We start from the raw sequence: 11,753 nt of genomic DNA, 5'->3' as shown, positions 1-11,753 counted from the left end.
GTGCAAACTCCACACAGTCAGTCGCCTGAGGCGGGAATTGAACCCGGGTCTCAGGCGCTGTGAGGCAGCAGTGCTAACCACTGTGCCACCGTGCCGCCCATAAATTGGGGGACCGTCTTGGGGGACGGTCACCTGACGGTTTGAGTTTGAATATCCTGGACCGCTGAAGTGTTCTCTGACTGGGAGGGAACACTCCTGTCTGTTGATTGTTGTGCTGATTGTGTGTTGATTGTTGTTTTTTAGAAAGACTACCAGGCAGTGTCATTGTAAATGACACAATTTAGCATTACACCAAGTGATATGAAATAGACAATCAAACCCCTGGGAGCATGAATGACCTCAATTCCTATTGATTCACATTATCCCAAAACATTTCAAATATTTCTAAGGTTGTATATAACATTTCAATTACCTGTTTTGGAAACAATGACTGACACAGACTTAAACAAATTGAATTTCTTTGGAATATACAAATGAGCAAAGTATTTTGTGTGTCCCTTAGCAAGAAAAACTACAGAATAATGGCAGAAATATACAGGTGCGGTGATGGCTCATGTCCCCCACCCTGGAAGAAAAGTAGCAGTGAGTTGACTGACAAATAAACAAGCCTGTCTCACAAACATAATGCACTGAAGATGGGCTGAAATAATGGAATTTATGGTGAATGCATGTTCTCATTCCTAGACTTCTCAGCAGCTGCTCTTCAAAGATTCCTTGTAAGTTCTACAAATGGGCACCAATGAAGGACCTAGCTTGTGGCATGTCAATTAGTTTTTAATTTCTAAATGTAAATATACATAGACACAAAAGGTGATTCCTCTAGCATCCCGCGCAACATATAATTGGAGACCAGTGTTTGTAAAACCTTTCCTCTTTTTCAAATGATTTGGTCATGAAAGTCGGGAGGTCTTAGTAATAGAAACTTCCTATTTCAGTGTTAACATTAGGCACATAACATTCACCTCTTTAGAATTGGCTGGATTGAATTCAGGTCCCAGTGTTGAAAGACTGATGCCAAGACCACTGTGCCACCTAAATACGCTCTTTCTGTTTTCTTTCTGCAATGGCACCTTTCAGTTCAAAGCTTGATCCCAGATCTTTCAAACCCTTCTGTTACACAGATCAAAGTCCCGAATTATGAAGCTGAGGCGATGGTACACAACCTAACATTGTGTTAGGCCTTTCACAACTTTGAAGGAAAGGAAGAATGACCAACGCTCCTTAGCTCCTTTCAATGTGAAGAGAGAGATGTGGATGTACCAAAGTTGGCAACTATCATACCCCAAGGGACCAATAAAAATAAACAGTTGTAACTGAAAATCCTCATAAATTGTACCATTGATATCCTCTCCTAAACCATACAAAAGCACAGATAAATCTTTGGAAAGTCTTTGAAAAACATTTTCTATTATTTATATTTTTCCATTGCCCATCACAAGTTGCTCTTGAGAGGTGATGAACTGCCTTCTTGATCCATTGTGGTCCATTTGGCTTTTGTGGAGAGAGTTTCAGGATTTTGACCCAGATGACAGTGAAGGGAATGGCTATTTATTTCAAAGTTAGGATGATGAATGAGTTGGAGGATTTGATTGCTGTTGACAGGTGATGGAATGACTGGAGCTCTGAAGGTTCTTTAAATTTATTTGGCAGCAATTTTATCTAATTGCAGAAAATTCACACAGAGATCAGAATGCTGTTGCTTGTTTAGTTGTGAGTAGTTTGACATTTTCTTTGCTTTGTATTTGTGCTGTTCAGGGTGTAGGTTTGCTCGCTGAGCTGTAGGTTTGATATCCAGACGTCTCATTACCTGGCTAGGTAACATCATCAGTGGCGACCTCCAAGTGAAGTGAAGCTGTTGTCTCCTGCTTTCTATTTATATCTTTCTCCTGGATGCTCCTTTGTGCTGTTCAAAATAGATAGTAATCTTTCATTGACAGGCTTGTTGCCTTTTCATCAAATCTTGGAAAAGTTACTTGTTTAGTGACATAATTTGCTAGATCACTTCAGAGGGCCGATAAATGTCACAAATAGGCAAGAGTGGGCAATGCTGCCAGGTTCCCTTTCTTCAAGGATATAACTGAGCAGGTTGGATTTTTACCAGAATCTAATAGTCTAATGGTAATTTTCCCTAATGCCAGCCTTTTTTTCCATTAAAGCTGAATTCAAATTCTCATGGTGTCATGGTAGGTTTTGGCCTCACGTCCTCTGAAATATTACAGCAGGCTGTTGGAGTATTGGTGAAAGGTGTAGCACTGTCTCTGTACTAGACTCAAATATCAGCCTTGATCATCATCTTGAATGATAGATAGCTCTTGGTTCTGAATACTTAATATAATACATGGGATGGGGCATCGCTGGCTGTGTCAGCATCCATTGTCTATCCCTATTTACCTAATGAGATGGTAATGGTGATTTGAATTCTTAAACTACTGTAGTGACAGTGAAAAAGTGGCTGTTTATTTCCAAGTAAGGATGGTGAATGGCTTGGATTGAATCCTGCAACGTGTAACATTCCCATGTGTCTGCTGCTCTTGCCTTTCTAACTGGCAATTTGTGTGAGTTTGGAAGATGCTATCTAATGAACATTGGTGAGATCCTGCAGTCTTTCTCATACATGGTCTACACTGGTGCACCTGTGTGTTGGTGGTGGAAGGGACTGAATATTTGTGAAGTTGTGCTAATCAAGTGGGCTGCTTTGTCCTAGCTGGTGTTGAGCCGCTTGAGTGTTATTGGAGTGGCATTAATCCACACAAGTGGGGATTATTCCATCACCCTTCAGACTTGTGCCTTGTAGATTCTCCAGGCTTTGGAGAATCAAGAGGTGAGTTACTCTCTGCAGGATTCCTAGCACTGATGTGATTTGAAGCCACAGAATTTAGATTGAAGCACAGAATTTCACTGTGTCTTGGTACATGTGATAATAAATTCAATTCAATTCAATATACAATCGTGGAGTCATAGAGATGTACAGCACGGAAACAGACGTTTCGGTCCATCTGGTCCATGTCGATCAGATATCCTAAATTAATCTAGTTCCATTTGCCAGCACTTTTCCCATATCCCTCCAAACTCTTCCCGTTCATATACGTACTCAGATGCCATTTAAATGCTGTTATTGTCCCAGCCTCCACCAGTTCCTCTGACAGCTCATTCCATACATACACCACCCTCTGATGAACTAGGTCCCCCTAGGTCTCTTTTAAAACTTTCTTCTCTCACCCTAAATCTATGCCGTCTAGTTCTGGACTCCCTCAACCCAGGGAAAAGACTTTGTCTATTTACCCTATCGATGCCCCTCATGACTTTATAACCCTCTATAAGGTCACCCCTCTTTCTCCGATAGTCCAGGGAAAACAGCCCCAGCCTATTCAACCTCTCCCCATCACTCAAACCCTCCAACCCTGGCAACATCTTGGTAAATATTTTCTGAACCCTTTCAAGTTTCACAACATCCTTCCCAAAGGAAGGAGACCAGAATTGCATACAATATTCCAAAAGTCCTGTACAGTCAACATGACGTTTATCTAGTCCTGTTCAAATTCTGGTCAGTGTTAATCCTGAAGAGGTTGATAGAGGAGAATTCAGCATTGGTATGCAATTGAATGTCAAAATGTGATGGTTAGACTCTCTCTTGATGTTCAGTGCCTAGCATTTGTGTGGCATGAATATTACTTGCCACTTGGCAGCCTAAGCCTGGGTATTGTCCAGGTCTTGTTACATTTGCACTTTGACTGCTGCATTATTGGAGGAGTCAAATTAGATGGTACTGAAGATTGTGCAATCATCAATTAACACCCCCTATTGCCCTTACAAAGGTGTCAAGGTCAGTGACGGGGGAGCTGAAGATGGTCGGGCCTAGGACATTACCAGGAGGAATGCCTGCAGAGATGATCTGGATCTGTGAAGACTGACCTCCAACAATGTATCAACTATGACATCTTTTGTGCCAACTATGACTCCAAACAGAGAGTTTATCCTTGATTCCTAATGGATCTGCTTGAAACCACTTTTGGTCAAATGCTCTATGACCATGTTTGAACCAAGGTAGGAAAGTGACCCCGATGGAACCCAAACTGAGAGTCAGGTAATTGCTAAGCTTGATAGCAGTGTTGATGACCCCCTCCACCCCCTTACTTTGCTGATGAGTGAGACAAGATTAATGGGGCAGTAATTGGTCAATTTGAGTTGGCTTCGTTTTATGTATACAGGACTCCTGGGCAGTTGTCGGGAAGATGCCAGAGTTGCAGCGGTGCTGGAACAGGCTGGCTAGGGGCAGCGTTTTGGCGAACAAGGAAGAAGCAAGGATGACTGCTTTAACAGAAATTTATGTGGGGCTTTTGATTATTGTTCCATTTGGCTGACATGCGGAAGTTGGGAGTGATCTCCCCCACATGGAAGAATAAATACAGCTGGTATATAAGACCATCGCCTCCTGAAAATTCCCCTCTAGCCTGCACAGCCCGCTGGACTTGGGTACATATCCCTATTCTTTCATTGATGTTGGATTGATATGGAACTCCCTTCGCCAACACCATTGTGAATATACCTACATTTGATATACCTGTGGTTCAAGGAGATGTCTCACCATCATCTTCTCAAGGATCAGTATGGAATAGTCAACAAATGCTGTTTTCGCCAGTGATGGTGACACTACTGAACAAAGGAATGAATTACATTGTTTAATTCCTGGGTAGTATGTGTAAAATGAACCTGACCTGAATGATTCTTCTTTTGGACAGATCAATGGGCCAACCAGTGTATCCAACGGGTGACCAATCAGATGCCTGGAAAATCTGCGACCGTGGTACCAGTGTTGACCAATGGGGGAACAGTCAATGGTGGAGGTGCAGCCAATCATAGGGATGGTGCCCGCGGGCAGTAGCCAATGATGAGGAGGGAGGTGCCCAGTGGGCGGGCTGATGAGGTGGTGTGGAGAGCTCGCGGTCCGGGACTGTGTGTCCGCTTGCTCACTCAGTGCCACTACCCAGTACCTCCACCATCTCAACATCTCTTGCCCGCCCTTTTCAATGACACGTTGCCTCAGTTAAACCCTTCTCTCCACTCCCCCCTCAAAACAAAAAGTTTGTTTTTGTTTCCACACCCCCATCATCTCTTTGTACCTGAGGCACTTTGATCAGGTGCATCCAAGTGTGGCGACGAGCTGTCACCGAGCGTCTGTTAAAAACAAGGAGTTGCAAGGAAAACTCCCTGACAACGGAGCCTGTGGCGTTTGGCTGAAGCCAGCGGCGTTTGCTCACTTGTCTTTTGTTAAACGTTCACTAATAGTCGCTGACGTGTGCAGCCTGCGCGGCTCCAAGTGGTGTGCACCTTCCGAGAGATGCCCAGATCTAAGTAGAGGAAATACGGATTTCGATCTGAAACTCTCCTGATTTAAACCATCTGAGAGCCGAGGTCCCGAGTTCTCCCGGAGTGCAGTCCGAATCGTTAGTCTTTGGGAGAAGGGAGACTTTTGTTAAAAATCAGGTATGTGACCAGGAACTCTGCAGTCCTTCATTTCAGCTCAGTAAGGGCTTCGCGTGTGAAATCTGGGATCAGAGCAAAACAGCTTTTATCTCAGGGACCCGAGCTCAGCGTGACAACACTAATTATGTTCAAACAAGAAGTTTGATAGGAAAAGCGGTCCTTTTTAAACTAAAGATCAAAGATAATTGAACATAAAAGGTTTTTGCGACAATGTACTTGCAGTGCTCCTGGATTTCTTGATTTGATAGTGAGTCTCCCCCTTCCCTCCCCTAAAAAGCACAGATTGCTGGAAGACACAGCATTACTGGTAGTGGCAGGTCGGCATCACTTTGAAGGAGGCGGTTAGTCAGCATTAGGGATTTTGTTAATAATTTTTCATTTTTAGAATTATTGTGTAAAATTAGTACAAACTCTCGTTCGGTCCGTCCACAACGAGTCTATGAAAACTCAATATTTCCACTTGTTTTTCTTTTACCCTCTTTCAATGCATCCTGCATAATAAGTTGTGATGGCAATTGAACTTGGCATTAATTTCCGTGCCAGCAGTCCTGTCACACGTGATGCAGAGAACAACCACTCTCATTTCTGGAATTCAGTATTTCCAGCGCTGTCGTTTTTTGTTTATTTCAGATTTCTGGCACTCGCAATATTTTGCTTTTGTTCTGTAGCTCAGCTCTTGAGTCCAGGATTGGACCAAGGCTATAATGAGGTCTGGGGACAATTGACCCTGGCAGAGTCCAAACAGCATTATCAAGAAGGTAATGGGTGCTGCCTAATAGCGAGAGCTGGTGACTCATTGCATTGTTTTGATGACAAGAAGTAGACTGATGGAGCAGCAATCGCCTAGACTGGATTTGTTCTTGCATATCTGGACAATCTCCCGCAATGTCTGCTGGGTACCAGAACTGTAGCGTACTGGAACAATGTAAACAAATGGTCAACAAGTTCTGATACCTTCAGAACTAACCAGTTTGTTATTGGCTTTTGCCTTGTCCCATGAGGTCAGCCACTTCTTAATGTCATGTGGACGGAATTAAATTTGCTTCTCATCCAACTCTTCTTTGCTCATTCTCCATAAACTTTATTGTCCGGCTTTTCTTCAGGGAGTGATCAAATTTATATTTAAAATGACTTATTCACTCTTTCTACCACAGTTGGTCTTGGGAAACTTTGACTAGTCTGAGTAAGCAAATTTCCTTTTTAAAAATAATTACGTAAATGGTGCCCTCATTATCTTGGCAATCAGCTGAAACAATCTATCACTATTAAATTCGCAAAGAGCTAATTTTGCATCTTAATTGGTACATTAAACAAGAAGATGCTGTTAAACTACAATGTTTAAAAAAACGTAGAGGCCAAGTGTTTATTGTAGTGGGTTGCAATGCAGACTTGATAATGATGAAATCCATGTTCCATCATGTTATGCTTGATGGGATTTTTAAAAGTATAACAGGTCATGTATTTAAAGTAGTAACATCTCAAAGGCTTTTAAGAATGCTTGAGTGAGATTCAGATGGTTTCTCCCAGCACCCCAGACCCACTACATAAGTATTGTCAGACTTGTCTTTTAACTTTGTCCCGTATCATCTCTGTTGTGACTTTGTTTTGTACCAGCATTATTGTTCTTTTTCTCCTGTTGTACGTGACTCTAGAATTTTCTCACTAAACCTATCTTCCTTGCTTCCCTACTTTTTATAATACACTCCTTAAAACCTCTTGTAATTTGGTCTAATAGCTCTTTATGTGGCTTTGCATCATATTTTACCATGTCCCTGTAAAGAGCTTTAGAACATTTTAATCTATTATTGATGCTAAATGCATACAAGTTTATGCTAACTCCCCAGTTTGATCTCCTGAGACTGTTGCATCAGATTTATTAACTGTGTTTTTCCCCCCTTTTGGCACTACCATGCTGAGTTCTATCCTGTTCCTGGTCTTGTGGCAATGGCTTTGTTCTCTCTGGTTTCTTTTTGTTTTGTTACACTTGTTGATGGCATAGAGCCAAAACTCTTTTGTTGGCACTTGTCTGGTAAGTCACTGTGAAAGTTGCTTTATTTATTCCACCTGTCCAACTTTTGTGTGGCTGTGCCAATATTTATTACCTATCCCTGATTGACTTTGAGAAGGTGGTGGTGAGATGCTTTTTTGAACCACAGCAGTTCATATGCTGTAGGTAGACTCACAATGCTATTGGATTTGGAATTTCAGGATTTTAATCCAGCAATTCTGAAGGAATTGTGGTATATTTCTAAGTCAAGATGGTGAGTGGCTTGGAACTTGCAGGTGGTGGTGTTCCCATGTTTTGCGGCCCTTGTCATCCTAAGATGATAGTGGTTGTGGGTTTGGAAGGTACAGTCTAAGGATCTTTGGTGATCTTCTGCAGTGCATATTGTAGGCAGCACACACTGTTGCTACTGAGTATCAGTGATGGATGGAGTGGATGCTGTGGATGTGATGCCATCAACCGGATGGCTTTGCCTGATGGTGTCAAGTAACTTGAAAGTGTTTGAAGTTGCATTCATTCAGGTGTAAGTCCATCACACTCCTGACTTGTGCCTAGTAGATGGTGGACAGGCTTTGTGGAGTCAGGAGGTGAGATTTCTGGCCTTTGATCTACTCTTGCAGATGCTATATAAATGGTAAGTGTAGTTCAGTTTCTGTTAAATGGTAACCTCCAGGAAGTTGATAGTGTGGATTCAGTCCTGGTAACACCACTGAGTGTCAAAGGGCAGTGATTACATTGCCTCTTATTGGAGATGGTCATTGCTTGGCATTTGTGTAGTGCAAATATTACTTGCCACTTTTCAGCCCGTGGCTGAAAATGTGTTGCTGGAAAAGCGCAGCAGGTCAGGCAGCATCCAAGGAACAGGAGAATCGACATTTCGGGCATAAGCCCTTCTTCAGGATTCAGCTCTGATCTCCAGCATCTGCAGTCCTCACTTTCTCCTCGAAGACTTTTCAGCCCATGCCTAGATATTGTCCAAGTTTTGCTGCATTTGGAGATGGAATGCTTTACTATCTGAAGAGCCATGAATAGCGCTGAACATTGTGCAGTCATCTGAAAACTTTATTTTGGAGGGAAGGTCATATGGAGGGAAGCAGCTGAAGATGGTTATGCCTCGGACACTACATTTAGGAACTTCTATGGAGATACAATGGAGCTGAGATGACTGACTCCAGCAGCTGCAACCATTTTCCTACGTACCAGGTATGAATTCAACTATTAAAAATTTTTCCTTTGATTCCCATTGACTCTTGTTTGGACAAGGCTGCTAGATTGCCACACTTGGTCAAATGCAGCCTTAATGTCAAGAGCATCATTCTAACCTCACCTTTAAAATTCAGCTCGTTTATCCATGTTCGAACGAAGACTGAAATGAGGTCAAGAGCTGAATGGCACTGACAAAGCCAAAACAAAGAGTCAGTGAGTAGGTTTTTTATCGTACTGTTGATGACAGTTATGATCAAGAAGAGATCAAAGGGCAGTAATTGGCTGTGTTAGGGTTTGCCCTGCTTTTTGTGGATAGGACATAACTGGACAATTTTACATATTGTCAGTTAGGTGCAAGTGTTGTAGTTGTACTGGAACAGCTTGGCTAAAGGAGTGAAACTTATGGAGCACAAGTCCTTTGTACTATTGCTAGAATGTTGCCAGGGCCCATAGGCTCTGCAGTATCCAGTGCCTCCAACAGTTTGTTGATATCATGTGGAGTGAATTGAATTGGCTGATGACTGCCATCTTAGCATACTGGAGACCTCAGGAGAAGGCCAAGATGGATCATCCATTTGACATTTCTGGCTAAAGATTGTTACGAATGCTTCAGCCTTTTTATAGAATCCCAACAGTGTGGAAAGAGGTCTTTCAGCCCAATGAGTCCACACTGACCCACCAAAGAATAACCACCCAGATCCATTCCCCTGCCCTCTTATTCTATATTTACCCTGACTAATGCACCTAACCTACACATCCCTGACCACTATGGGCAATTCACCTAACCTGCACATCTTTGGATTGTGGGAGGAAACTGAAGCACCCGCAGAAACTCACGCAGACTCAGGGAGATTGTGCAAACTCCACAGAGACAGTCACCCGAGACTGGAATTGAACCCAGATCCCTGATGCTGTGAGGCAGCAGTGCTAACCATTGAGCCACCATGTCATTTTCTTTTGCATTGATATGCTGAGCTCCCTCATCATTAAAGGTGAGGATATTTATGGAGCCTCCTTCTCCATTGAATTGTTTAATTGTTCACCACCATTTACTATTGGATGTGGCAGAACTGTAGAGCTTAGATCTGATTCATTGGTTGTCTGATCACCTAGTTTTGTAAATCACATGCTGCTTATGCTGTTTGGCATAATTGAGTCCTGTTTTCTAGCTTCATCACTTTTGACACATCTAGTGCTACTACTGCCATGCCTCCTGCAATCTCCATTGCACCAGGGTCGATCCACTGGCTTTGTAGAAAGGGGGATATACCAGGCCTTGAGGTTCCAGATTATGTTGGAGTATGATTTTGCTGCTGCTTATGGCCCACAGTGTCTCATGATGTTAAATCTTGGGTTGCTGGATCTGTTTGAAGACTGTCCCATTAGTGCCAAATGACATGATGTAAGGTATTATCATTGTGAAGATGGGACTCTATGGTGGTCATTGTCATGGACAAATGCACCTATGACAGGCAGATTGGGAGGATGAGATCAAGTGTGTTTTCCCTCTGTTGCTACCCTCACCACCTACTACAAAACCTACAAGCAGCTATACTTGAGGACCCAACCAACTCAATCAGTAGTGCTTCTGCCAAGCCACTCTTGGTGATGGATATTGAAATTTATCACTCAGAGTACATTCTGTAGCGTTGCCACACTCGGTGCTTCCTTCAAGTGTTGCTCAACATAGAGAAGCATTGATTCATCGGCTGAAAGAGGACATTAATCAGCCAGTCCACCATCTCCAAGCCACACGTCATTACTGTGATGATTACTCCCTGCTTGCCTAGATGAGTGCCAGGTTGTCTGCTCCAACTACACTCATGAAGCTTGACACCATCCAGGACAAACTGGCCAGCTTGATTGGCACTATATCTACAAGCATCCACTTCCTCCACCGCCGATGTCCGGGAGCAGCAGTGTGTGCCATTTACACAATGCACTGCAGAAATTCAATTCCTTCCAAACCTACAACCACTCCCACTCAGAATGACAGGGTAGTAAATACATGGGAACATCACTACCTGCACCCCTCTTTTTCTGGGTCAAAATACTGGACAATTTGGGTCAACATACAGCATGTGGACTGCAGCAGTTTAAGAAGGAAGTTCGCCATCACCTTTCAAGGGCAGCTAGGGACGAGAAATAAATATTGATCAGCCACTTCCAAAGACTGTAATTAAAATAAGAGCAGGAGGTTTCCTTGCCTGTTTTTGATCTAATGTCATGTGATTTCATGGAGTCAATGTTAAGGGCTCCCAGGGTAACTCCCTCCCGACTGTGCTGCCATCTCTGCCGGTGGAACAGGACATACCCAGGTACTGTAGTAGTGGTGTCTGGGATGACTTTGTAAGGGATGACTTTTGCTTGACTAGTCTGTGAGACAGTTAGAACATAGAACATAGAACAATAAAGCACAGAACAGGCCCTTCGGCCCACGATGTTGTGCCGAACATTTGTCCTAGCTTAAGCACCTATCCATGTACCTATCCAATTGCCGCTTAAAGGTCACCAATGATTCTGACTCTGCCACTTCCACAGGCAGCGCATTCCATGCCCCCAACACTCTCTGGGTAAAGAACCTACCCCTCACATCCCCCTATACCTTCCACCCTTCACCTTAATTTTATGTCCCCTTGTAACACTGTTGTATCCGGGGAAAAAGTCTCTGACTGTCTACTCTATCTATTCCCCTGATCATCTTATAAACCTCTATCAAGTCACCCCTCATCCTTCGCCATTCCAGTGAGAAAAGGCCTAGCACTCTCAACCTATCCTCGTACGACCTATTCTCCATTCCAGGCAACATCCTGGTAAATCTCCTCTGCACCCTCTCCAAAGCTTCCACACCTTTCCTAAAGTGAGGCGACCAGAAATGCACACAGTACTCCAAATGTGGCCTAACCAAAATCCTGTACAGTTGCAACATCACTTCACGACTCTTGAATTCAACCCCTCTGCTAATGAACGCTAATACACCATAGACCTTCTTACAAGCTCTATCCACCTGAGTAGCAACTTTCAAAGATCTATGAACATACCCCAAGATCCCTCTGTT

At 43.1% G+C, this 11,753-nt stretch overlaps 1 protein-coding gene across 1 annotated transcript in view; it reads left to right on the top strand.

The window, feature by feature from the left end:
• arhgef28a (Rho guanine nucleotide exchange factor (GEF) 28a) overlaps positions 1–11,753 on the top strand; it is a 479,393-nt gene that overhangs the window by 8,533 nt on the left and 459,107 nt on the right. The window contains exon 2 of the mRNA XM_043707577.1: positions 4,740–5,484. The gene's annotated coding sequence lies outside the window, so the exon portion shown is untranslated. The remainder of the gene's footprint in view (positions 1–4,739; positions 5,485–11,753) is intronic.

This window comes from Chiloscyllium plagiosum, chromosome 2 (assembly GCF_004010195.1).
Source record: "Chiloscyllium plagiosum isolate BGI_BamShark_2017 chromosome 2, ASM401019v2, whole genome shotgun sequence".
In the NCBI taxonomy this organism is placed as follows: domain Eukaryota; kingdom Metazoa; phylum Chordata; class Chondrichthyes; order Orectolobiformes; family Hemiscylliidae; genus Chiloscyllium; species Chiloscyllium plagiosum.
This window is presented reverse-complemented; position numbering and strand designations above follow the sequence as displayed.